The sequence below is a fragment of the Neomonachus schauinslandi genome, chromosome 9 (assembly GCF_002201575.2).
Source record: "Neomonachus schauinslandi chromosome 9, ASM220157v2, whole genome shotgun sequence".
In the NCBI taxonomy this organism is placed as follows: Eukaryota; Metazoa; Chordata; class Mammalia; order Carnivora; family Phocidae; genus Neomonachus; species Neomonachus schauinslandi.
In genome coordinates, this window is record NC_058411.1 from 4,026,067 (window position 1) to 4,048,496 (window position 22,430).

At 33.8% G+C, this 22,430-nt stretch overlaps 15 non-coding genes and 2 pseudogenes across 15 annotated transcripts; all 17 read right to left on the reverse strand.

Moving 5' to 3' along the window:
- Positions 1–53: 53 nt before the first annotated feature.
- Positions 54–135, reverse strand: LOC123325923 (annotated as a pseudogene).
- A 1,352-nt stretch (positions 136–1,487) lies between these two features.
- LOC123325876 lies at positions 1,488–1,563 on the reverse strand (annotated as a pseudogene).
- Positions 1,564–2,472: 909 nt separating this feature from the next.
- Positions 2,473–2,547, reverse strand: LOC123325874. Its single transcript, XR_006540714.1, has one exon. It is a non-coding gene; the product is annotated as a small nucleolar RNA SNORD113/SNORD114 family (small nucleolar RNA).
- A 902-nt stretch (positions 2,548–3,449) lies between these two features.
- Positions 3,450–3,521, reverse strand: LOC123325878. The gene has a single exon (XR_006540717.1). It is a non-coding gene; the product is annotated as a small nucleolar RNA SNORD113/SNORD114 family (small nucleolar RNA).
- A 3,215-nt stretch (positions 3,522–6,736) lies between these two features.
- Positions 6,737–6,811, reverse strand: LOC123325900. The gene has a single exon (XR_006540736.1). It is a non-coding gene; the product is annotated as a small nucleolar RNA SNORD113/SNORD114 family (small nucleolar RNA).
- Positions 6,812–8,713: 1,902 nt separating this feature from the next.
- LOC123325895 lies at positions 8,714–8,782 on the reverse strand. Its single transcript, XR_006540732.1, has one exon. It is a non-coding gene; the product is annotated as a small nucleolar RNA SNORD113/SNORD114 family (small nucleolar RNA).
- Positions 8,783–9,907: 1,125 nt separating this feature from the next.
- On the reverse strand, positions 9,908–9,981 carry LOC123325924. The gene has a single exon (XR_006540757.1). It is a non-coding gene; the product is annotated as a small nucleolar RNA SNORD113/SNORD114 family (small nucleolar RNA).
- A 476-nt stretch (positions 9,982–10,457) lies between these two features.
- LOC123325908 lies at positions 10,458–10,529 on the reverse strand. The gene has a single exon (XR_006540744.1). It is a non-coding gene; the product is annotated as a small nucleolar RNA SNORD113/SNORD114 family (small nucleolar RNA).
- Positions 10,530–11,421: 892 nt separating this feature from the next.
- Positions 11,422–11,493, reverse strand: LOC123325872. Its single transcript, XR_006540712.1, has one exon. It is a non-coding gene; the product is annotated as a small nucleolar RNA SNORD113/SNORD114 family (small nucleolar RNA).
- A 1,608-nt stretch (positions 11,494–13,101) lies between these two features.
- On the reverse strand, positions 13,102–13,173 carry LOC123325903. The gene has a single exon (XR_006540739.1). It is a non-coding gene; the product is annotated as a small nucleolar RNA SNORD113/SNORD114 family (small nucleolar RNA).
- Positions 13,174–16,303: 3,130 nt separating this feature from the next.
- On the reverse strand, positions 16,304–16,374 carry LOC123325891. The gene has a single exon (XR_006540729.1). It is a non-coding gene; the product is annotated as a small nucleolar RNA SNORD113/SNORD114 family (small nucleolar RNA).
- A 988-nt stretch (positions 16,375–17,362) lies between these two features.
- Positions 17,363–17,437, reverse strand: LOC123325906. The gene has a single exon (XR_006540742.1). It is a non-coding gene; the product is annotated as a small nucleolar RNA SNORD113/SNORD114 family (small nucleolar RNA).
- An 884-nt stretch (positions 17,438–18,321) lies between these two features.
- Positions 18,322–18,394, reverse strand: LOC123325902. The gene has a single exon (XR_006540738.1). It is a non-coding gene; the product is annotated as a small nucleolar RNA SNORD113/SNORD114 family (small nucleolar RNA).
- Positions 18,395–19,209: 815 nt separating this feature from the next.
- Positions 19,210–19,284, reverse strand: LOC123325887. The gene has a single exon (XR_006540726.1). It is a non-coding gene; the product is annotated as a small nucleolar RNA SNORD113/SNORD114 family (small nucleolar RNA).
- Positions 19,285–20,200: 916 nt separating this feature from the next.
- On the reverse strand, positions 20,201–20,273 carry LOC123325899. Its single transcript, XR_006540735.1, has one exon. It is a non-coding gene; the product is annotated as a small nucleolar RNA SNORD113/SNORD114 family (small nucleolar RNA).
- Positions 20,274–21,171: 898 nt separating this feature from the next.
- Positions 21,172–21,243, reverse strand: LOC123325885. The gene has a single exon (XR_006540724.1). It is a non-coding gene; the product is annotated as a small nucleolar RNA SNORD113/SNORD114 family (small nucleolar RNA).
- A 925-nt stretch (positions 21,244–22,168) lies between these two features.
- Positions 22,169–22,243, reverse strand: LOC123325907. The gene has a single exon (XR_006540743.1). It is a non-coding gene; the product is annotated as a small nucleolar RNA SNORD113/SNORD114 family (small nucleolar RNA).
- Between the last annotated feature and the right edge of the window lie 187 nt (positions 22,244–22,430).

Genomic DNA, 22,430 nt, shown 5'->3' on the forward strand with positions numbered 1-22,430 from the left:
TTCCAATTGGTTACATATGGTGTAATATTAGTTTCAGGTGTACAATATAGTGATTTAACACTTCCATACAGATGTCCAGACACATATTATTCATCATTCTTGATTCATACACTACCAGTCACTGTCAATGGTCCAAGTTTGTGAATTCTTTTCATTTATATTTTGCCTATTGATTTATTCATTAATTTGCTACTTACTCATGAAGAAATATACATAAATCCAAAAAAACCCAGAATAAGAGCCTCAACATCCCTAATATTTATCTATAAAATCATTTCTCACAGACATTAGATCTGTTTCTTAAATTGGCCTCAGTGTTTCATGTACGGACATAGCAACATAATGTTTCATGTCAGTCCCATGTTTATTACTGGATCATGTTTGGCTCTTTTTGATTATATTTCCTACTTCTTTTTTTTTTTATTAAATAAAGATTTATTTATTTATTTTAGAGAGAGAGCATTTGCAGGTGAAGGGAGAGAGGGAGAGAATCTCAAGCAGATTCCCAGCTGAGCACAGAGACCAGTTCGGGGCTCAATCTCATGACCCAGAGATCATGACCTGAGCCAAAACCAAGAGTTGGACGCTTAACCAACTGAGCCCCTCAGGTGCCCCTATTTCCTACTTCTTTTTTAAACTTTTTTTTCTTAAAGATTTTTTATTTATTTGTCAGAGAGAGAGAGAGCAAGAGAGTGCAAGCACAAGCAGGAGGAGTGGCAGGCAGAGGGAGAAGCAGGCTCCTGACTGAGCAAGGAGCCTGATGCAGGACTCGATCCCAGGACCCTGGGATCACGACCTAAGCCTAAGATAGGCGCTTAACCGACTGAGCTACCCAGGCGTCCCCCTATTTCCTACTTCTTAATAATGCATTCACCTCTCTTAAATTGCCCAAACCAAGACAAGAACTTTGACTATTACTCACACACTCTGGTCTCCATGCTCCTAAGACAGCCATTGAGGCCATGGCAGAATGCCAGAATTGGTGTGGCAGTGCCCATTCTGAGGAGTACAAGAGAAAGCAGAAAATAAAGTTTGAGATCTTCTATCCATTGGTCCTTTGTATTCCACCTTTCATTTACTCAGCCATTTAATATTTATTAATTGACTGTGGTATTTGCTTACTTTTCTCTTACTAAAACAAATGTTGAACTTCTAATTCATTGATTCAGAACAAAACATTGATTATTACTTACCAATGGCTATGTAATCCAAGGTAATACCTTTGGTCTACTTACTATGCATTCCAGATTATATTAATAGCATTGTTCTCCTTATCACATCTTTTCACAATTTGGAATATGCCTCACTCCATTCATCTTTAATCATTTAAATATTTTTATTGATCCTTCCATTGACTCTTTGATATTAATATAATCATAATCTATGAGCCATAAAATTAGAAGCAAAAGATTCTTACATATCTCTAACATTTATCTATAGGATTTTGTTTCAACAGAGGAATAGTCTAGATTTCTCTTGTATTAGTGTTGGACCTCAGAGTTCCAGACATGTAGTAGTCATCATCCATGACTCATACCGCCACCAGTGGTCATCATTGATCCAGACTTGGCCCTCATTTTAATTTGTGTCTACATGAATTTTATTAATTCATCAATAATAATAAAAGAACTACCTGAAGTCCTAAAACATGAGAGTAAGATCCTTAAATATCTCTAACATCTGTCTATAGAACTATTACTCATGGTAATACACCTTTTTCATTACTTTATTTCAATGTTGCATGTAAGGATTAATCAAAACAATGCTTCACATCAACCCCATACTTATGCCGGGGCCACAGTTAACCTTCAAAATTATATTTCATATTTTTAAAATAATACAGTGAATGCCTTTAAAAAAAAAAAAAAACAAGCAAACTCTGAAACCAAGACAACAGCCTTGACTATTACTCACATTGATCTCCATGCTCCTAAAGCACAGATGTAACCATGGAGCTCACGACCCTGGAGGATCTTCCATCAGCTCAAGGGTGTCCGTTCTAAGGCTTACAGAACAGAGGAGGAGATAAAGAAAGCTTGAGACATTATCAGCATCAGCCCTTGTATTCCACTTTTTATTTAGTCAGTCATCTAGGTAGTTATTTGGGATAACATTTTTACCTTCTCTTAAATAAACAGTGTAGGTCTTGCCACTGACACAAAACCTGAGCACTGACTATTGGTAATGCTGTCTGTATCATCCTTAATCAAAGAATATTTACTTCTTAGTGAATATCAGAGTTTTCAATATATATCAACAGCATTTTTTCTCTTACCATATATTTTTATAATTGGACAATGCTTAACCTTATTCATCTTTACCTACACATTTTCAATGTTCTTTCATTGATCCAATTGTAATAATAGTTTGAATATACATGAACACAAAGACCAAAATGAAATCCCTGTATGTTTCTGACATCTGTTTATAGAATCATTTCAAAAAGAGAAAATGGACTAGATTTCTTTTGGGTTGGACCTCAGAGTTCCAGACACGTAGCATTCATCGTATATGACTCATACGCCACCAGCCGTCATCATTGATCCAAGATTAGTCCACTTTCTCTTCATTCATTTCTATGATATTTATTGATTAATTCATTAATTCACTAATTATACTTTCAAACTCTATGACTCACAAAAACTGAGAAAGAGCCCTGATATCTCTAATCTGTATATAGAACAATTGTCATATCAATATATCTCTTTCATTAATATCTTCAGGTTTTTATATATGCACCCATTGATATAATGCTTCATATCTACCCTGTATTTACTATTAGGCTACATGTGGCCTTATTTGATTATATTTCAAAGCTTGTTACACATTGAATACTCCAAAAGAACACAAACCAAGATGAGAACGTTATTACTCACTTTGGTCTCCATGCCTCTAACAAATACATGGAACCAGGAGCTCAAGACCATGAAAGATGCTGACATCAGCTCAAGTGTGCCCATTCTGAGGAGTACAGAGCAAAACAGATGATAAAAAAAAATTATGCCATCTCTCCATTGATCCTTGCCTTTCATCTTTAATTTAGACAGTCATTTGTGCAATCGTTAATTTCAAGTGTATTTATTTCATTTTCTCTTAAGAAAACAATTTTGAATTTGCCACTGACCCAAAACATAAACACTGTCTATAATTTATACTGTCTATACTCTCCCTAATCTAAGAGGTAACAGTCATATGCTGTTGAACTTCAGTGTTTTGAAAATATATCCACAGCATTTCTTGCCTGATCACGTATTTTTATAATTGGACAATGGTTCACTCCACTTATCTTTCTCTCTTTCTTTTTCTCTTTCTTCCTTTCATTCACTTATCCAATTATAATAATGGAATGAAAAACCCTGAGCACAAAGGCCAAAAAGATCTTTGTGTATTCCTGACCTCTGTATGTAGAATCGCTTTAAAAAAAGGGAATGGACCAGATTTCTCTTCTGTTGGACCTCAGAGTTCCAGACACGTATTCATCGTACATAACTCATACGCCACCAGTGGTCATCATCGATCCAGGACTGTCCCTCTTTTTCTTCATTCAATTCCATTTGTTTATTGATCATTAATTCATTAATAATAATCTGTAATCACTATAATTCACAAAAACCCAAGGAGAGTTTTTTATGTCCCGAATCTGTATAGTGGACTTTCATTAATTAACCTCAGCTTTACATATATGTAATAATCAATGTAATGCACCATCTCATTCTCACATTTAGAGTGCCTGGGTGGCTCTGTTGGTTAAGCTACTGCCTTCGGCTCAGGTCATAATCCTGGAGTCCCAGGATCGAGTCCCGCATCAGGGTCCCTGCTCTGCAGGGAGTCTGCTTCTCCCTTGGACCCTCTCCCCTTTGTGTTCTCTCTCTCTCTCTCTCAAATAAATAAAATCTTTAAAAAGAATCAATCTCACATTTATCACAACTGTACAATTGGCCATCTTTTTAATAATACATTGAATACTCTTTAAAAAACCACCTAAACCAAGACAAACACTTTGACTACTACTCACATTGGTCTCCATGCTCCTAGCACACATATGCAACCATAGAGCTCGTGACCATGGAAAGTGTTAAATCAGCTCAACTGGGTCTGCTCTGAAGAATACAGAGCAGAACAGGTGATTACTAAAAAAACAAAACTAACAAACAAAAAATGCAGATCTTATCTCCATTGATCCTTGATTTCTGCATTTCAGTTACTCATTGATATATTTATTAATTTTCCATAAATGTTTTTTTCTCTTAACAAAAGGAATAATCTCAAACTTGGATCTGATATAGAACAGTAAAATTGACTCTTACTAAACAGTGTCTACATGATCGTAAGCCAAAGAGATAATATTCTTAATCCATTTATTTCTTAATAAGCATCAGTGTTTTCAATTTTTGGTAATATTTTTTGCCTGATCATCACATAGGTTTATAATTGAAAAACACTTCATCCTCTTCTTTATCTATTTATATTTGTTTGATGGTTCTATCATCGATTCATTAGTAATAGTGAATCTAAATGTATGAATCTAAAATGAGAACATGATATCTATATATTCCTAACATGTGACTACTGGATCATTTCAAACAGGAAATAGACTAGGTATTGTGTTGAACCCCACACATATTGCTCATCCACAACTCATATACCACCAATCATCATTACCTGTCCATGCTAGACCCTCACTTTCTTCATGCGTTTTACATTTGTCCTCAATTAAATCATTAGTTCTTAGATATTAATAAAAGGCACATTTATTCAAGAAAACATGAGCACAAAATCGCTGAATGTGCTTAATGCTGTTCTATAGAATCCATTCCCATATACTATATACGATGTATTTTCCTGTTGATTCATCAACACAGTGTTTCCTATTATATCTATTTTTGTGCCATGGATAACTTTTTTGTTCTGTTTAATACATTTTAACAATGCTGAGAATACTCTTAAACAAATGATTAATAAAGAACGTCTCAAACTCAACACCCAAAAAAAATCCAGTCAAAAAATGGGCAGAAGACATGAACAGACACTTCTCTGAAGAAGACATACAAATGGCTAACAGACACATGAAAAAATGTTCATCATCATTAGCCATCGGGGAAATTCAAATCAAAACCACAGTCAGATACCACCTTACACCAGTTAAAACAGCACAAATTGACAGGGCAAGAAACAACAAATGTTGGAGAGGTTGTGAAGAAAGGGGAACCCTCTTACACTGTTGGTGGGAATGCAAGTTGGTACAGCCACTTTGGAAAACAGTGTGGAGGTGCCTCAAAAAATTAAAAATAGAGCTACCCTATGACCCAGTAATTGCACTCCTGTGTATTTACCCCAAAAACACAGATGTAGTGAAAAGAAGGGCCCTGTGTACCCCAATGTTCATAGCAGCAATGTCCGCAATAGCCAAACTGTGGAAAGAGCCGAGATGTCTTTCAACAGATGAATGGATAAAGAAGATATGGTCCATATATACAAAGGAATATTACTCAGCCATCAGAAAGGATGAATACCCAACTTTTACATCAGCATGGATGGGACTGGAGGAGATTATGCTAAGTGAAATAAGTCAAGCAGAGAAAGTCAATTATCATATGGTTTCACTTATTTGTGGAACATAAGGAATAGCATGGAGGATGTTAGGAGAAGGAAGGGAAAAATGAAGGGGGGGAAATCAGAGAGCGAGACAAACCATGAGAGACTATGGACTCCAGGAAACAAACTGAGGGTTTTAGAGGGGAATGGGGTGGGGAATGGGTTAGATCAGTGATGGGTATTAAGGAGGGCACGTACTGCATGGAACACTGGGTGTTATATGAAAACAATGAATCGCGGATCACCACATCAAAAACTAATGATGTGGGCGCCTGGGTGGCTCAGTTGGTTAAGCGACTGCTTTCGGCTCAGGTCATGATCCTGGAGTCCTGGGATCGAGTCCCACATCGGGCTCTCTGCTCGGCAGGGAGCCTGCTTCTCCCTCTGACCCTCCCCCCTCTCATGTGCTCTCTCTCTCTCATTCTCTCTGTCTCAAATAAATAAATAAAATCTTTAAAAAAAAAATAAAAAACTAATGATGTATTGTATGGTGACTAACATAACATAATAAAATAAAATTTAAAAAAAACAAAAACAAAAACAAACAAATGATTAAAACCAAGCTAAGATCTTTGACTATTACTCACTTTGTTCTCTTTCCTGACACAGAGACAACATAATCTTAACTATGGCAAAAGTTAAAATCAGCTCAGTGCATCCATTCTGAAGAGTACCAAGAAGACACAATGATAAAAAAAAAAAAGAGAGACATTCTCCCCATTGACCCACAGTTTAAATCGATCATGTACATAGTCATTTAAGTGTTTATTAATGTACAGTGATATTTATTTTCCTCTCAGTACAATAAACATCAAACTCACAACTGACTCAGGGTGATACTGACTACTATCCGTCACCATCCATGTCACCCTTACTCAAAGATGTAATACACTTGGTCCATTTATAATCCATTCCAGTGAATATTAATATTAATTTTCCTGACTATATATTTTAGTAATGAACAATGTTTCACCCTCTTCATCTTTATTCATTTATACATTTGCAAATTTATTCTTGCCATTGATTCTTTTATAATCATATTTTTAAAATTTATGAACACAAGACCAAGGAAAAGATCACTGTAGAATGCTGAAATCTATCTACAGTCTTAATATATGGTGAATGGATTAGTCTTTTTCTGTTGGACCTCAGGGTTCTAGATATGAGGTATTCATTGCATATGACTCAAAAGCCACCAGTTATCATCACTGGACCAAAATTGCCCATCTTCATCCTCATCTACATTTATTTATTATCTAATTAATAAGGAAATGCATGTGAATCACAAAAACACAAGAATAAGGTCCTTGATTATCCCATAACATCCACCTATAGAATCATTCACATAAAGACTAAATCTCTTTCATTTAACTGAACTCAATGTTTCATTTATGGACTAAACACGTAATGCTTCATATCAATCTGATATTAAATATCACTATGGTTGGCCTTCTTTGATTATATTCAATACTGTTTAATAATGCAGTGAATAATTTTCTTAAAAAAACGAATCAAACTAAGTCAAGAACTTTGACTATTACTCACATTGTTCTCCATGCTCCTAACACAAAGATGCAACCATACAGTTCGTGACCTTCGAAGAATCCTTAAATCAGGTCAGGAGTGACCATTCTAAGAAGTACAGAGCATCACAGCAGATGATATCAAGATTGAGAAATTGTCTCCATTCTCCCTTGCTTTTTACCTTCATTTGGTTGGTCATTTATTATCCATTCCAGTGGATAGTAATATTCATTTTCCTGACTATATATTTTAGTAATGAAAAATGCTTCACCCTCTTCATCTTTATTCATTTATACATGTGCTAACTTATTCTGCTATTGATTCTTTCATAATTATATTTTTATAATTCATGAACACAAAGACCAAGAAAAAAATCACTGTATAATCCTGAAATATGCCTAGAGTATGACTTGAAATACGGGCAATAGACTAGATCCTTTTGTATTGGCCCTCCGAGTCCCACACTCATATTATTCATTCAACTTTGACCATTACTTACTTTGGTCCCTCTCCATACAGTGGCACCATGACTATTTAATGAAGCAGAAGCTGAAATCAGTTCCAGCATCCATTCTGAAGAGTACTAAGCAGAAAATGTGACTAAAATGGTTGAGACTTTTTCTCCATTGATTCATAGTTTCCATTTTTCATTTGCATAGTCATCTGGACATTTAATAGTGGTAATATTTGTTTTTCTCTTAAAGTAAATATCAAAGTTTTAATAGACTCAATCAATACCTATTACTTACCACTATCATTCTCACTCAAGACATATATACTTGATCATTTTATTTTCCATTCCAATTATATTTCCTTATTATATATGTTAACAATAAAGTGTTTTACCCTCTTCAGATTTATCAATTTACATTCTATTTATCGTACCATTGGTTTTTTTTTATTGAAATACAGTTGACAAAAAAATTTCCTACAAAGATTAGTTAACTAATGCTTCATATTAACATCGTATTTTTTTAAGCATGTTTGGCCGATCACTGGTCATATTTCACACTTTTTAATAATGCAGTGAAAACCTTTTTGTAAAATCACAAAACCAAGAAAAGAATTTTGACTGTTACTCACATTGTGCTCCATGCTCTTCACACGTAGATGCAACCACAAAACTCATGGCTACGGTGGATTGCTTCGATCAGCCGAGGGTGACCACTCTAAGGAGTACAAGACAGAGCAGGGGATAAAAAACTGAGACCTTATGTTCATTCATCCCTGTATTCCACCTTTCAATCAGTGAATGAACAATAATGACATCGTCCTTGACAGAAAACATGAATATTGACTATTACTTATGAATAACTATATCATCTTTAGTCAAAGAATAGATGCATATGTATCTTTCAAATAGGTATTTGTTTTTAATATACAGTAATAGTATTCCTTGCCTAACCACGTATTTTAATAACTGGACAAAGTTCCACTACCTTCATCTTTCTCTATATATTTATTATTTCATTGAACTAATTATAATAATAACAGAAATGCCTGAAGGTAAAGGCCAAAAGAAGATCCTTATATATTCCTGACACATGTCTAAAAGATCACTTAAATGGGGGCAATGGACCAGAATCCATCTGTGTTGGACCTCAGAGTTCCAGACACATATTCATCGTGCACAACTCATACGCCACCAGTGGTCATCGATCCAATATTGTACCTGTTTTCCTCATTTCTACAGCGCTTAGTGACTAATTTATTGATTCACTAATTATTCTAAAACCCAATTATCAAAAAAAATAGCAACCCTGAAATCCCTATTCTGTATATAGAATTATTTTCACATCAATATATCTCTCTCTTTAAATATCCTACATTTTGGGGCGCGTGGGTGGCTCAGTTGGTTGAGCGACTGCCTTCGGCTCAGGTCATGATCCTGGAGTCCCGGGATCGAGTCCCGCATCGGGCTTCCTGCTCGGCGGGGAGTCTGCTTCTCCCTCTGACCCTCCCCCCTCTCATGCGCTCTCTCTCTGTCTCATTCTCTCTCTCAAATAAATAAATAAAATCTTTAAAAATAAATAAATAAATAAATAAATAAATAAATATCCTACATTTTTATGTTTCATGTCATTTCAATATTTGTCACTGGGCTACAGGTCACCATCTTTATTAAATATGGCACTTTTAAAAAAATACATTGAATACCATGAAAAAAAAATCATTAAAACCCAGACGAAAACTTTGACTCTTATTACTCACACTGGTCTCTATGCCACCAGGTTGTACTGCTTGAATCAGCTCGTGTGTGTCCATTCTGAGAAGGACAAAGCACAGGTGATGATTTAAAAAAAAATGTTAAATTCTTATTCGCATTGATCCTTGATTTCCACATTTTTGCCCACTCATTTAGGAATTTATAAATTATTCCTCATGTAAATACTTTTATCTTAACAAAATCAACAGCAGGAGACTTGAAACAGACATACAACAACAACAACAAAAAACTGACTCTTAATTATCTGGGCTAATACGATCCTTAGTCAAACAGATGACACTCTTCTTTTTTTTTTTTTCAAATGACACTCTTGTTCCCTTTATTCCTTAATGAGTTTCAGTGTTTTCAATTGAACTAATAATATCTCAATCCTGTCCACAAATGTTCAGAGTTAAACAATGCCTTGCCCTTTCTTCTTTATTATTTGTATTTCTTTAATGGCCCTATAATTAGTCTATTAACAATAATAATCTAAATCTATAAACCCAATACCTACATTGGGTATATTCCTGACACCTTCTATAGGATTAAATAAACAGACTACACTATGTTGGTATTATGTTGCACCTCGTTATCCAGACACATAATATTCATTGTCCATGATTCATCCACCACCATTCATCACGACTGACTCATGATTAGGCCTCTTTCTTTTCATCCTCATAAACAATTGTTTATGGCTTAACAAAATTAATAAATACACAAAATTAAAAATAAATAAATAGAAGATCCCTTAATATCCTTAATATCTCTTCCTACAATCTTTTCCAGAGACTAACTCTGTTTCAAAAACTGACCTCAAGGTTTACATTTATGGATTCATCAACTTAATGTTTGATATCAGTATGATATTTGACACTGGCATATTTTGCCTTCTTTGATTATATTTAATATTTGGAATAATACACTGAGTGCCCTTAAACAAACCACCTAAGCTCAAACACTGACATCACTCACACTGGTCTTTCCAATGTTCCTAACAACATAGATGCAACTGGACAGTACATGACCTTGAAAGATGCTTTAATCATCTCAAGTGGGTTCCTTCTGAGGAGTATAGATCAGAGCAGACGACAATTAAAAAAAAAACAAACCTCACATTTCCTCTGTGTTGGACCTCAGCGGTCCAGACACATATCATTCATCATGAGTGACTCCTACACCAACAGTTATCATTGATCCAAAGAAGACCAATTTCTCTTCATTCATTTCTGTATTGTTTATCGATTAACTCATTAATTCACTAATTATAATTCTAAACTCTACTATTAAAAATAAAACAAGGGCTTGAGCTCCCTAGTGTGTGACCAGAATCATTTCACAATATCTCTGCCACTAACTATCCTCAGTTTTTCATATATGTATTAATCAAAATAATACTTCATATTAATCCCATAATTGTTACTAGGATACAGTTCACATTCTTTGATTATAGTTCATGCTTTTTACTAATACAGTGAATATCCTTAAGCAAAATACCAGAATGAAGGTAAGAACTCTGATTATTACTCACACTGGCCTCCAAACTCCTGCAGCAGAACTGCAGCCTTAGAGTTCATGATCAGGTCCAGTGTGTCTCTTCTGAGGAGTGCAAGGCAGAGGAGATGATAAAAAAGTGAGATATTCTCTCCAGTGATTGTTGCTTTTCACTTTTCATTTAGTAAAGCACTTAGGTAATCACTAACTTGGTACAAATATTGTTTTTCTCTTTAGAAAACAAATAACTTTGAAATTTACTACTAACCCAGAATCCGAACATTGTCCATGACTTATCCTATCCATGCCATTCTTAGCCAAACATGCAAGAATCATGTACCATCTACTTCCAATGGAAGCCCAGTGTTTTCACAGGATCTGAACAGTATTTCTTACATAATCACATATTTTTATAATTGGACAATACTTCACTCATTCATATCAATTTATATATTTATGTATAGATTCTCTCATTGATCCAATTATAATAATAGCATGAAAGTGCATGAACTATAAGACCAAAAACAAGATCTTTGTATATTCCTGGTATGTGTCTAGAGGATACCTTCAAAAAATGGGAAGAGACTAGATTTCTTCTGTTGGACCTCAGAGTTCCAGACACGTATTCATCATACATGACTCATACGCCACCAGTGGTCATCATCGATCCAATACTCTCTCTCTTTTCCTTCATTCATTTCTCTTTAATGATTAAATTAATTCACTACTAATAATTTCTAAACACTATGATTCACCAGAACCCAAGAAGAGTTATTGCATTCCTAATCTGTTACATAGATTATTCCCATATCAATGTGTCTCTTTCATTAATTATCCTCAGTTTTCCAAACGTGGATTAATTACTGTAATTTTCATATATCCCATATTTATCACTGAGATACATTGCCCTCTTTAAGTACATTTTGTACTTTTAAATACTACAGTGAATTACCTTTAAAAAACACTTAACCTAGAATAGAACATCAACTGTTACTCACCTTAATCTGCATCTTCTAATTACACAGAGGGAACCACAGAGCTCATGCCCGTGAAGGTATGAAATCAGACCAAGTGCATCCATTCTGAGGAGGACAGAGCAGAGCAAGTGATTTTAAAAAATGAGATTTAATTGCCATAGAGCCTTGCTTTTTATTTCATAGGCTCAGGATTTAGATATTTATTTTTTATCTTTATTTGTATAATATATATTTTATATATAAATAAAAATGTTATATATTATACATGTATAAAATGTATATAAGTATATAATAGAATGTATAACTAAATACATAAAATATGTAAATAAAATATTAAATATTTTAAAATATAGTTACAATATAATACAAATTTATAAAATATAATATAAATATATAAATATGTAAATAAAATGAAATATATAAATATAATATAAATAAAATGGATAAATAATGCTTCATATCAACCTAATAAATAACATTGGCAGATTTTATCTTCTTTGATAATATTTTTAATAGTATTTTTGAATACTTTTGAATAATACAGTAAATAGCCTTAAACAAACCACTCAAGCCAAGACAAGAAATTTGACTATTACTCACGTGGTCGTCATGCTCCTAAAGCATAGATGCAACCAGAGGGCTCGTGAAGTTGGAAGAATATTACAGTCAGCTGGAGTGTGTCCATTCTGAGGCGTACAGAGCAGAGCAGATGATAAAAGAGGAGACATTATTCCATTTATCCTTGATTTACATCTTTCATTTAGTCAGGCATTTAGGCAATCATTATTTGAAGTCTATTTCATTTTTCTTTTTTTTTTTTTAGATTTTATTTATTTATTTGACAGAGAGACACAGTGAGAGAACACAAGCAGGGGGAGTGGGAGAGGAAGAAGCAGGCTTCCTGCGGAGCAGGGAGCTCAATGCGGGGCTCGATCCCAGGACCTTGGGATCATGACCTGAGCCGAAGGCAGACACTTAACGACTGAGCCACCCAGGCGCCCCTATATCATTTTTGTCTTAAGAAAATGAACCTACTTTGAACTTTGCACTGACCCAGATCATAAACATTGTCTATAATTTGTCCTCCAAAGAGGTTACATTCAGGTACCATTTATTTCTCTTTGGACTTCAGTGTTTTCAAAATATATTAATAGTATGTCTTGTCTCCCACATATTTTTTAAATCGGACATGGCTTCTACAATTTAGCTTTTTGAAAAACTTATTTCCACGGTGATATTTCAATGATCCAATTTTAACAAAGAATATAAATGTATGACGAGAAAGATCACATTTCTTTTGTGTTGGGCCTCAGATGTCCAGACACGTATTCATCACATACGACTCATACGCCACCAGTGGTCATCATCGATCTAATACTGTCCTTTTATTTCATCATTCATTTCTATTTATTGATTAAAACATTAATTCATTAATAATAACTTTCTGAATGCTATGATAAACAAAACCCTAGAAGAGCCTTTGTATCCCTAACCTACACATAGATTATTCTTATATCAATGCCTCTCTTTTATTAATTATCCTCAGTTTTCTACCCATGGATTAATCAATGTTTCATATATTCCATATTTATCACTGAGATACAGTTGCCTTTTTAAATTATATTTCACACTTTTTAATAATACAGTGAACTACCTTTAAAAAAACACATGGAGTGGGGCCTGAGCAGCTCAGTTGGTTAAGCATCTGACTCTTGATCTTGGCTTAGGTCTTGACCTCAGGGTTGTGAGTTCAAGCCCCATGTTGGGCTCCACACTGGGCGTGGAGCCCACTTAAAAAAAAAACACACAAAACACATGGAAACCAAGAAAGGAATTTTAACTATTTCTCACATTAACCTCTGTCCTCTTCTTATACAGAGGTAACCAGGAGCTCACGACCATAGAAGATGCTTTTATCAGCTCCAGTACATCCATCCTGAGGGTGACAGAGCAGAGCAAGTGATAGAAAAAAACTGAGACTTAATTGCCATTGATCCTTGCTCCCCATATTTCATATAGTCAGTATTTCTTTCTTTTTTTAATATGTATATATTTTTATATTACAAAAGGAAAAACTCAATTTCACTACCAAAATGGATAAAATACACTCTTCCTTATCAGAGTATATGTGACCTCAAAGAAGTGAGAACTTTGTCCATTTATCTCTTAATGGGTATCACTGTTTTCAATGGTTATTACTAATATCTCTTGCCTCACCACAAACTTTAATAGTTAGACAATATTCCGCCCTCTTATTCTTTACATATTTATTTGTATTTGTTTAATAGTTCCATCATTATTCTATTAATAACAACAAATCTATGTCCATAAAATCACTATGAGAATATGATCATTTTACATTCCAGACATTTCTTCACTGAAACAGTTCCAAAAGAGGGAACAGACTAATTAATTTCCCTGTTTGCCTCAGAGTTCCAGATTCATACATGAGCAGTCACATTTGGGCCTCATTATAGTCATTAACGTCTACATGATTTTATTGACTAATTCATCAATTAACTAGTAACAATAAAATAAATGCTTAGAGACCACAAAAACTTGAAATAAGAGCTTTAAATATCTCCAACATTTGTCTTTAGAATGACTTCCTACTGACATATCTTTCATTAATTAACCAAAATGCTTCCTATATAGATTAATTAATATAACGCTTCATATTAGCCTCAAATTTACTATCTGGCTATGGTTTTGATCCTTAACTTTCTATCACATTATTAATCATGCACCTAAAATCTTTTTTTATTATTTTTTTATACATATATTTTTATTTTTATTTTTATTTTTATTTTTTTATTTTTTTTTATTTTTTTTTTAAAGATTTTATTTATTTATTTGACAGAGAGAGACACAGCGAGAGAGGGAACACAAGCAGGGGGAGTGGGAGAGGGAGAAGCAGACTCCCCGCAGAGCAGGGAGCCCGATGTGGGACTCGATCCCAGGACCCTGGGATCATGACCTGAGCTGAAGGCAGTCGCTTAACCAACTGAGCCACCCAGGCGCCCTATTTTTATTTTTATTTTTTTATTCTTATGTTAATCCCCATACATTACATCATTAGTTTTAGATGTAGTGTTCCATGATTGTTTGTGCATAACACCCAGTGCTCCATGCAGAATGTGCCCTCCTCAATACCCATCACCAGGCTAACCCATCCTCCCACCCCCCTCCCCTCTAGAACCCTCAGTTTGTTTTTCAGAGTCCATCGTCTCTCATGGTTCGTCTACCCCTCTGATTTCCCCCCCTTCACTCTTCCCCTCCTGCTACATTCTTCCCCTCCTGCTACCTTCTTCTTCTTTTTTTTTTTCTTAACATATATTGCATTATTTGTTTCAGAGGTACAGATCTGAGATTCAACAGTCTTGCACAATTCACAGCGCCTACCAGAGCACATACCCTCCCCAGTGTCTATCACCCAGTCACCCCAACCCTCCCACCCCACCCCCCACTCCAGCAACCCTCAGTTTGTTTCCTGAGATTAAGAATTCCTCATATCAGTGAGATCATATGATACATGTCTTTCTCTGACTTATTTCGCTCAACATAATACCCTCCAGTTCCATCCATGTCGTTGCAAATGGCAAGATCTTATTCCTTTTGATGGCTGAGTAATATTCCATTGTACATATGGACCACATCTTCTTTATCCATTCATCTGTTGATGGACATCTTGGCTCTTTCCACAGTTTGGCTATTGTGGACATTGCTGCTATAAACATCAGGGTGAACGTACCCTTTCGGATGCCTACTTTTGTATCTTTGGGGTAAATACCCAGTAGTGCAATTGCTGGACCGCAAAATCAAGGAAAGAATTTTGACTATTATGCACATTGTTCTCCATGCTCTTAGTACATAGATGCAACCACAGAGCTCGTGACTATGGTGGAATGTCTACCTCAGCGGAGGGTGACCATTCTAAGGAGTACAACACAGAGCAGATGATAAAAAATATTAAGACCTTATGATCATTGGTCCCTGCATTCCACCTTTCATTCAGTCCATCCGTAATAAGCAATGAATTGGGATAATGTGTATTTTATTTTTCTTAATAAAATAAACAGTATCAATCTTGTAGCTGAGAAACAGCATGAACACTGACAGTTACTCAAAGAATAACACCATTATATCGTATATTTCCTAATAGATATTTGTTTTCAAAATATACTAACAGTATTTCTTGTCTAACCACATATTTTTGTAACTGGACAATATTTCACCCACTTCGTACTTCTTTCTTTCTTTCTTTCTTTCTTTCTTTGTTTCTTTTCTTATTTCATTGATCCAATTTTAAAAAATAGAATGTATCAACATAAAAGACCAAAAACAAGATTATAGATTAGAGATTTATTTATAAATCATTTATCCAAATATAATAATAGAATAAAAATGCATGAACACAACACTAAAAACAAGATCCTCACATATTCCTGACATCTATATATAAGATCTCATCAAACGATGGGAATAGGCTACGTTTTTTTGTGTGTTGGACCTCAGAGTTGCAGACAGTATTCATCATATACGATTCATACGCCACCAGCGGTCATCACTGATCCAATATTGTCCCTCTTTTCCTTCCTTCAGTTCTACATTGTTTATTGACTAACTCGTTAATTCACTAACAATAATTTAAAACCCTATTATTCAGAATAATGCAAGAGTCACGATACCCCTAAGCTGTGTATAGAATCATTCTTATATCAATATATCTTTCATTAATTATCTTAAATTTCATCTGTGATATAATAAGAGTCTCATGCTCTACTGGCTGCTAGCTAGGCTGTGATATAATAAAAAAATAAAATAAAATAAAAAATAAAATGTGGAAAAAATTATCTTAAATTTCATGCATGTAATAATCAATATAATGTTTCATAGGAATTCAATAGTTGTCACCAGGCCACAGTTGGCTACCTTTGACTCTATATAGCACTTTTAAAAATATACCAAATATCCTTAAAAAAAACATAGCTGAAACCAAGACAAGAACTTGACTACTACTCACATCGGTCTCTGTTTCTAACATACAGACGCAACTGTGGAGCTCACCACCATAAAACAATGCTTAGTCAGCTTAGTGTGTCTGTTCAGAGAAGTACAGTCAGTGAAAAAAAAAAAGAAAGTTAAGACCTTATCTCCACTGATCCTTGCTTTTCATATTTCATTTACTCACTACTTTCATGATATTAATATATTTTTCTCTTAACAAAAGGAACAACCTCAAACTTAACACTGAGTCAGAAAGACTAGACTCACCTGTATAAACTCTTAGCTAAGGAAGTAACACCCTTTCTCCACTTATTTCTTAATGAACATAAATATTTTCAATTATATTATTTGTTGCCTCACCATATGTTCATAGTTGGATAATTCTTCTCCCTCTATTTTTTAAGTATCACGTATATTTCTTTAATGGTTCTATCATTGATCCACTAATAATAACAAACCCAAATTTAAAAATTCAAAATAAGAATCTGATCTTTTTATGTTCCTAACATCCATGTACAGGATCAAATAGAACAGAAGGAATAGACTATTTATTATGTTGGACCTCAGATATCCAGACACATATTGCTCATGACCCAAGACTCATCCATCACCTGTCATCATCACTGGTCCATGAGACCCACTTTTTCTTAATTCCTTTCTATACTTGTATTGATTAAATCATTAATTCATTGAAAATATTAAAATGAGTATAATTCACAAAAACTGAAGAATAAGATGCTTGAATGCCCTTAACTTCTAACTTAGAATCATTGCCAACATAGGTTATATTTCTTTCATTAATCAATCTCAATGCTATGTAATAAATTAATGAATATAATGTTTTATATCATATTTATCAGTTAGCCATAGTGAACCTTTTTATTATACTCTTACTTTTTAATAATTCCATGAACACAAATGACCCAAACCAAAACAAAATTTTTGACCATTACTCTCCTTGTTCCATTTTCCTAACGCAAAAGGAATGTCACGTGACAATCCCGATCCCACAGAAGACGAAATCGGCTCAAGCATCTATTCTGAAGAGGACAAAACAGAGAAGGGGATGGAAAGGCTGAGCCTTTCCGCTGATCCATGGAGCCCACCATTCATTTATATAATCATTTAAGCCTTTATTAACTTAATGGATATATTTATTTTTAATATAAAAATAAACTTCAAACTTGGACCTAAATCAGAAAATAAATGACTACAAAATTTCATTGTTTATATCAACCTTATCAAAGATATAATACACTTGGTCTCTTTATATCCATTCTAATGTATATTAATACTTTTACCTTGGTATATATTTACCAAAAAATAATACTTCAACCTCCTCAACTTTATTCATTTATACATTTTTTATCCTACCATTAATAGTTTTATAAATTAATTATTAAAATTCATTCACCGTAAAAAAACACAAAGATCAACAACAAAATCCTTGTTTATTACTGACATCTTTACATAGGATCCCTAAACACAGGAGAAACAGACTAGATTATCTTTGTATCAGATCTGAGTTCCAGACACATAGCATTCATCATATATGACTCATTCGCCACCAGTTGTCATCATTGGTCCAAGACTGGCCCTCTTTCTTTCCATTCTCATAAACATTAATTCATTAATCAAAAAATACACATAAATTAAAATATAAGAGTAAGATCCTTCAACATTCCTAACATGTCTCTATAATATTACAGAGACTAAATCTCTTTCATTAACTGACCTCATGTTATATTTATGGATAAGTAAACATAATGCTTCATATAAATCTGGTATTAAACACTGTTATATTTTGCCTTCTTTGATTATATTTAATACTTTTGAATAAATACACTTAACAGCCCTAAATAAACCAAAACAAAAGCTTTGAGTCTTACTCATGGGGTCTCCATGCTCCTCCAACATAGATGCAACCAGAGGGCTCACGACCTTGGAAGAATGTTACAATCAGCTGGAGTGTATCCATTCTGAGGAACAGAGCAGAGCAGATGATTAAAAAAAAAAAAAAAAAAGAAACATTCTTCCATTGATCCTTGCTTTATCTTTCATTTAGTCCGGCATTTAGGAAATCATTACTGGAGAATATTTATTTCATTATCTTTTACAAAAATGAACTACTTTGAACTTCCCAGTGACCCAGAATATAAAAACTGTCTATAATTTGTCCTATCTATATCATCCGAACCAAAGAGGGGACAACCATGTACCATTTATTTCTCTTTGGACTTCAGTGTTTTCAAATTATACTAATAGAACTTCTTGCCTCATATTTTTAAAATTGGACATTTCTACGCTTCACTTTTTGTAATATATTTCCTTATTGATATTTCACTGATCCAATTATAATCAAGAATGGAAATTCATGAAGAGAAAGTCCACATCTCTTTTGTGTTGGACCTCAGAGTTCCAGACACGTATCATTCATCATCCATGATTCATACGCTGGCAGTTATCATCATTGATCCAGAAAGACCGCTTTCTCTTCATTCATTTCTACATTGTTTATTGATTCATTCATTCATTCACTAATTACCATTTCAAACTATACGATTCACAAAACATGAAGAAGAAACTCTTATCCATAGTTATGTATCTAGAATAGATCTAGAATCATTCACACATCACTATATCTCTCATCAGTTATCCTGTTTTTCATAAATGCTTTAATCAATGTAACGCTTCATCTTAATCCTCTATTTGTCGCTAGGACACAGCGACCTTCTTTAATTATAATTCACATTTTGTATTAATACAATGAATATCCTTAGCAAAATACCAAACAAGACAAGAAGTTTGACTATTACTCACATTTGTCTCCTGTCTCCCCAGTACGAAAATACAACCCTAAGGCTCTTGATCAGGGGAGAATCCTTAAAGCAGGTCTAACTTGTCCGTCCTGAGGAGTATAAAGCAGAGCATACCATGAAAATAGTCAAGACATTCTCTATTGGTCATTGCTTTTAGCCTTTCATTAAATCCATTATTGGTCAACTATTAATTTGGTGTCAATATTTTTTCTCTTAAGAAAATGAACAACTTTGAATTTACCAATGACCCAGAACGTGGGCATTGTCTATGACTTACACTACCTCTGGCATTCTTAGCCATACATGTAAGTCATGTAGCTCTTACTTCTAATTAAACTTCAGAGTTTTCATAGAATGTTAACAGTATTTCTTGCATAATCGCATATTTCTGTAATAGGACGCTACTTCATTACAGTACACTTTATTTATGTTTATTGATTATTTAATTGATCCAATTATAAAAATTGAAAGAAAATGCAGGAACACTAACACCAAAAACAAGATCCTTGTATATCTGGACATGTGTCCATACAGGATCTCTTCAAACAATGAGAATAAGCTAGATTTCTCTTCTGTTGGACCTCAAGAGTTCCAGACATGTATTCATCACATACGACTCATATGCCACCAGTGGTCGTCATCAATCCAGTATGCTCCCTCTTTACCTTCATTCACTTCTAATTGTTTATTGAGTAAATCATTAATTCACTAATAATTTTAAATGCTGTAATTCACAAAAACTGAGGAAGAACTTACATAACCCTATTTCTACCTAGATAATTCTCACGTCAATATATCTCTTTAATTATCCTCAGTCTCCCATGCATATATTAATCATCATAATAGTTTATATAGCCCATATTTATCACCGAAAAACAGTGCCTCTTTTCATTATATAGTGTAGTTTTTAATAATACAGCGAATTACCTTAAAAAAAACACATAAACCAAGAAAATAATTTCAACACTTACGTACATTAATCCCCATCCTCCTATTATAGAGGCAACCATAGAACTCAGGATAATGGAAGATGTTAAATTAGCTCAAGTGTGTCCATTCTGAAAAGTACACAGTAGAGCAAGATAAAAAAAAGGATTGAGATATTATGTTCACTGGTCCTTCCATCCCATTTTTAATTTAGTCACTTATTAAGCAGTATATTGCAATAATGCATATTTTATTTTCTCATAAGTAAATGAACAATATCAATCTAGCTAATAAAGAATATGAACATTGACTATTACTTATCAATAATTATATCATTTTCAAAGAACAAGTCCTGTACCATATATTCCCTCATAGACATCAGCATGTTAAATATACACTAATACTATTCATTACCTAACCACATATTTTTGTAATTGGACAAGATTTCACTGTTTTCATCTTTATTTATTTATATGTTTATTGATTATTTCATCAATCCAGTTATAAAAATTGAAAGAAAATGCATGAACATAAGGACCAAAACCAAGATCTTTGTATATTCTTGATATCTGTTTATGGCATCACCTCAAACAGGACAATAAACCAGATTCCATTTCTGTTGGACCTCAGAGTTCCAGACACGTATTCATCGTATCCGACTCATACGCCACCAGTGGTCATCATCGATCCATTATTGTCCCTCTTTTCCTTCATTCAATTCTACATTGTCTATTGACTAATTCATTAAATCACTAGTAATAATATTAAAACCCTATCATTCACAAAAGCCCAAGAAAAGTCATTATATCCTTAATCTGTAAATAGAATCATTCTCACATCAATATATCTCTTTTAAAATTATGCTCTTATTTATTTATGCATTAAACCAATATAATGTTTCACAAAATTCAGTATTTATCACTGACCTATTGTTGGCCTTCTGTGATTCTACTGCATGGAACTCTCAAATAATACTGAATACACTGAATAAAATAATCATTGAAACCAAGACAAGAAACTGGATAGTACTCACATTGCTCTCTGTGCTTTCAACACAGAAATGCAAACACTTGAGCTCGCCACCACGGAATATTGCTTAAATCAGCTCTAATGTGTCCATTTTGAAACAGGAAAAGCGCAGTCGATGATTAAAAAAATAGAATAAAACTTTTATTTCCATTGATTCTTGCTTTCCACATTTCATTTACTCATTTAGATATCTATGAATATTTCATAACATTGATTTTTTTTCCTTTACAACAGTAACAAAAATCCTCAAACTTAAGATTGACCCAGAACAATAAAATTGACTCTTAATTGTTCATGTCTAAATGATCATTGACTAAAGAAGTGACATTCTTGATTCATTTAATTCTTAATGGGTGTCAGTGTTTGCAATTTTTATTAATATTTCTTGCCTAAACACAGGTCTTCACAGTTGGACAATTCTTTATGATTTTATATTTATCTGATATTCATATTCTTCAATGATTCTATCCTTGATCCATTTGTAATAATAAATCTAAATCTATGAACGCAGTAAAACTATTATCTTTGTGCTTTCCGAACATCTGTCCATAGGATCAAATAAACAGAGAGAAAGACTATGTAGTGAATTAGACCTCAGCATTCTAGATAAAGAGTATTCATCATCCATAACTCATCTGCCACCAGTCATTATCATAGGTACATAGAAGACCCACTTTTTTTCATTCATTTCTACATTTGTATCAATTCAATCATTAATTCATTGATTACAGTAAAATACATGATTAACAAAAACTAAAGAATCAACAACTTCGGGGCGCCTGGGTGGCTTAGTCGGTTAAGCGGCTGCCTTCTGCTCAGGTCATGATCCTGGAGTCCTGGGATGAAGCC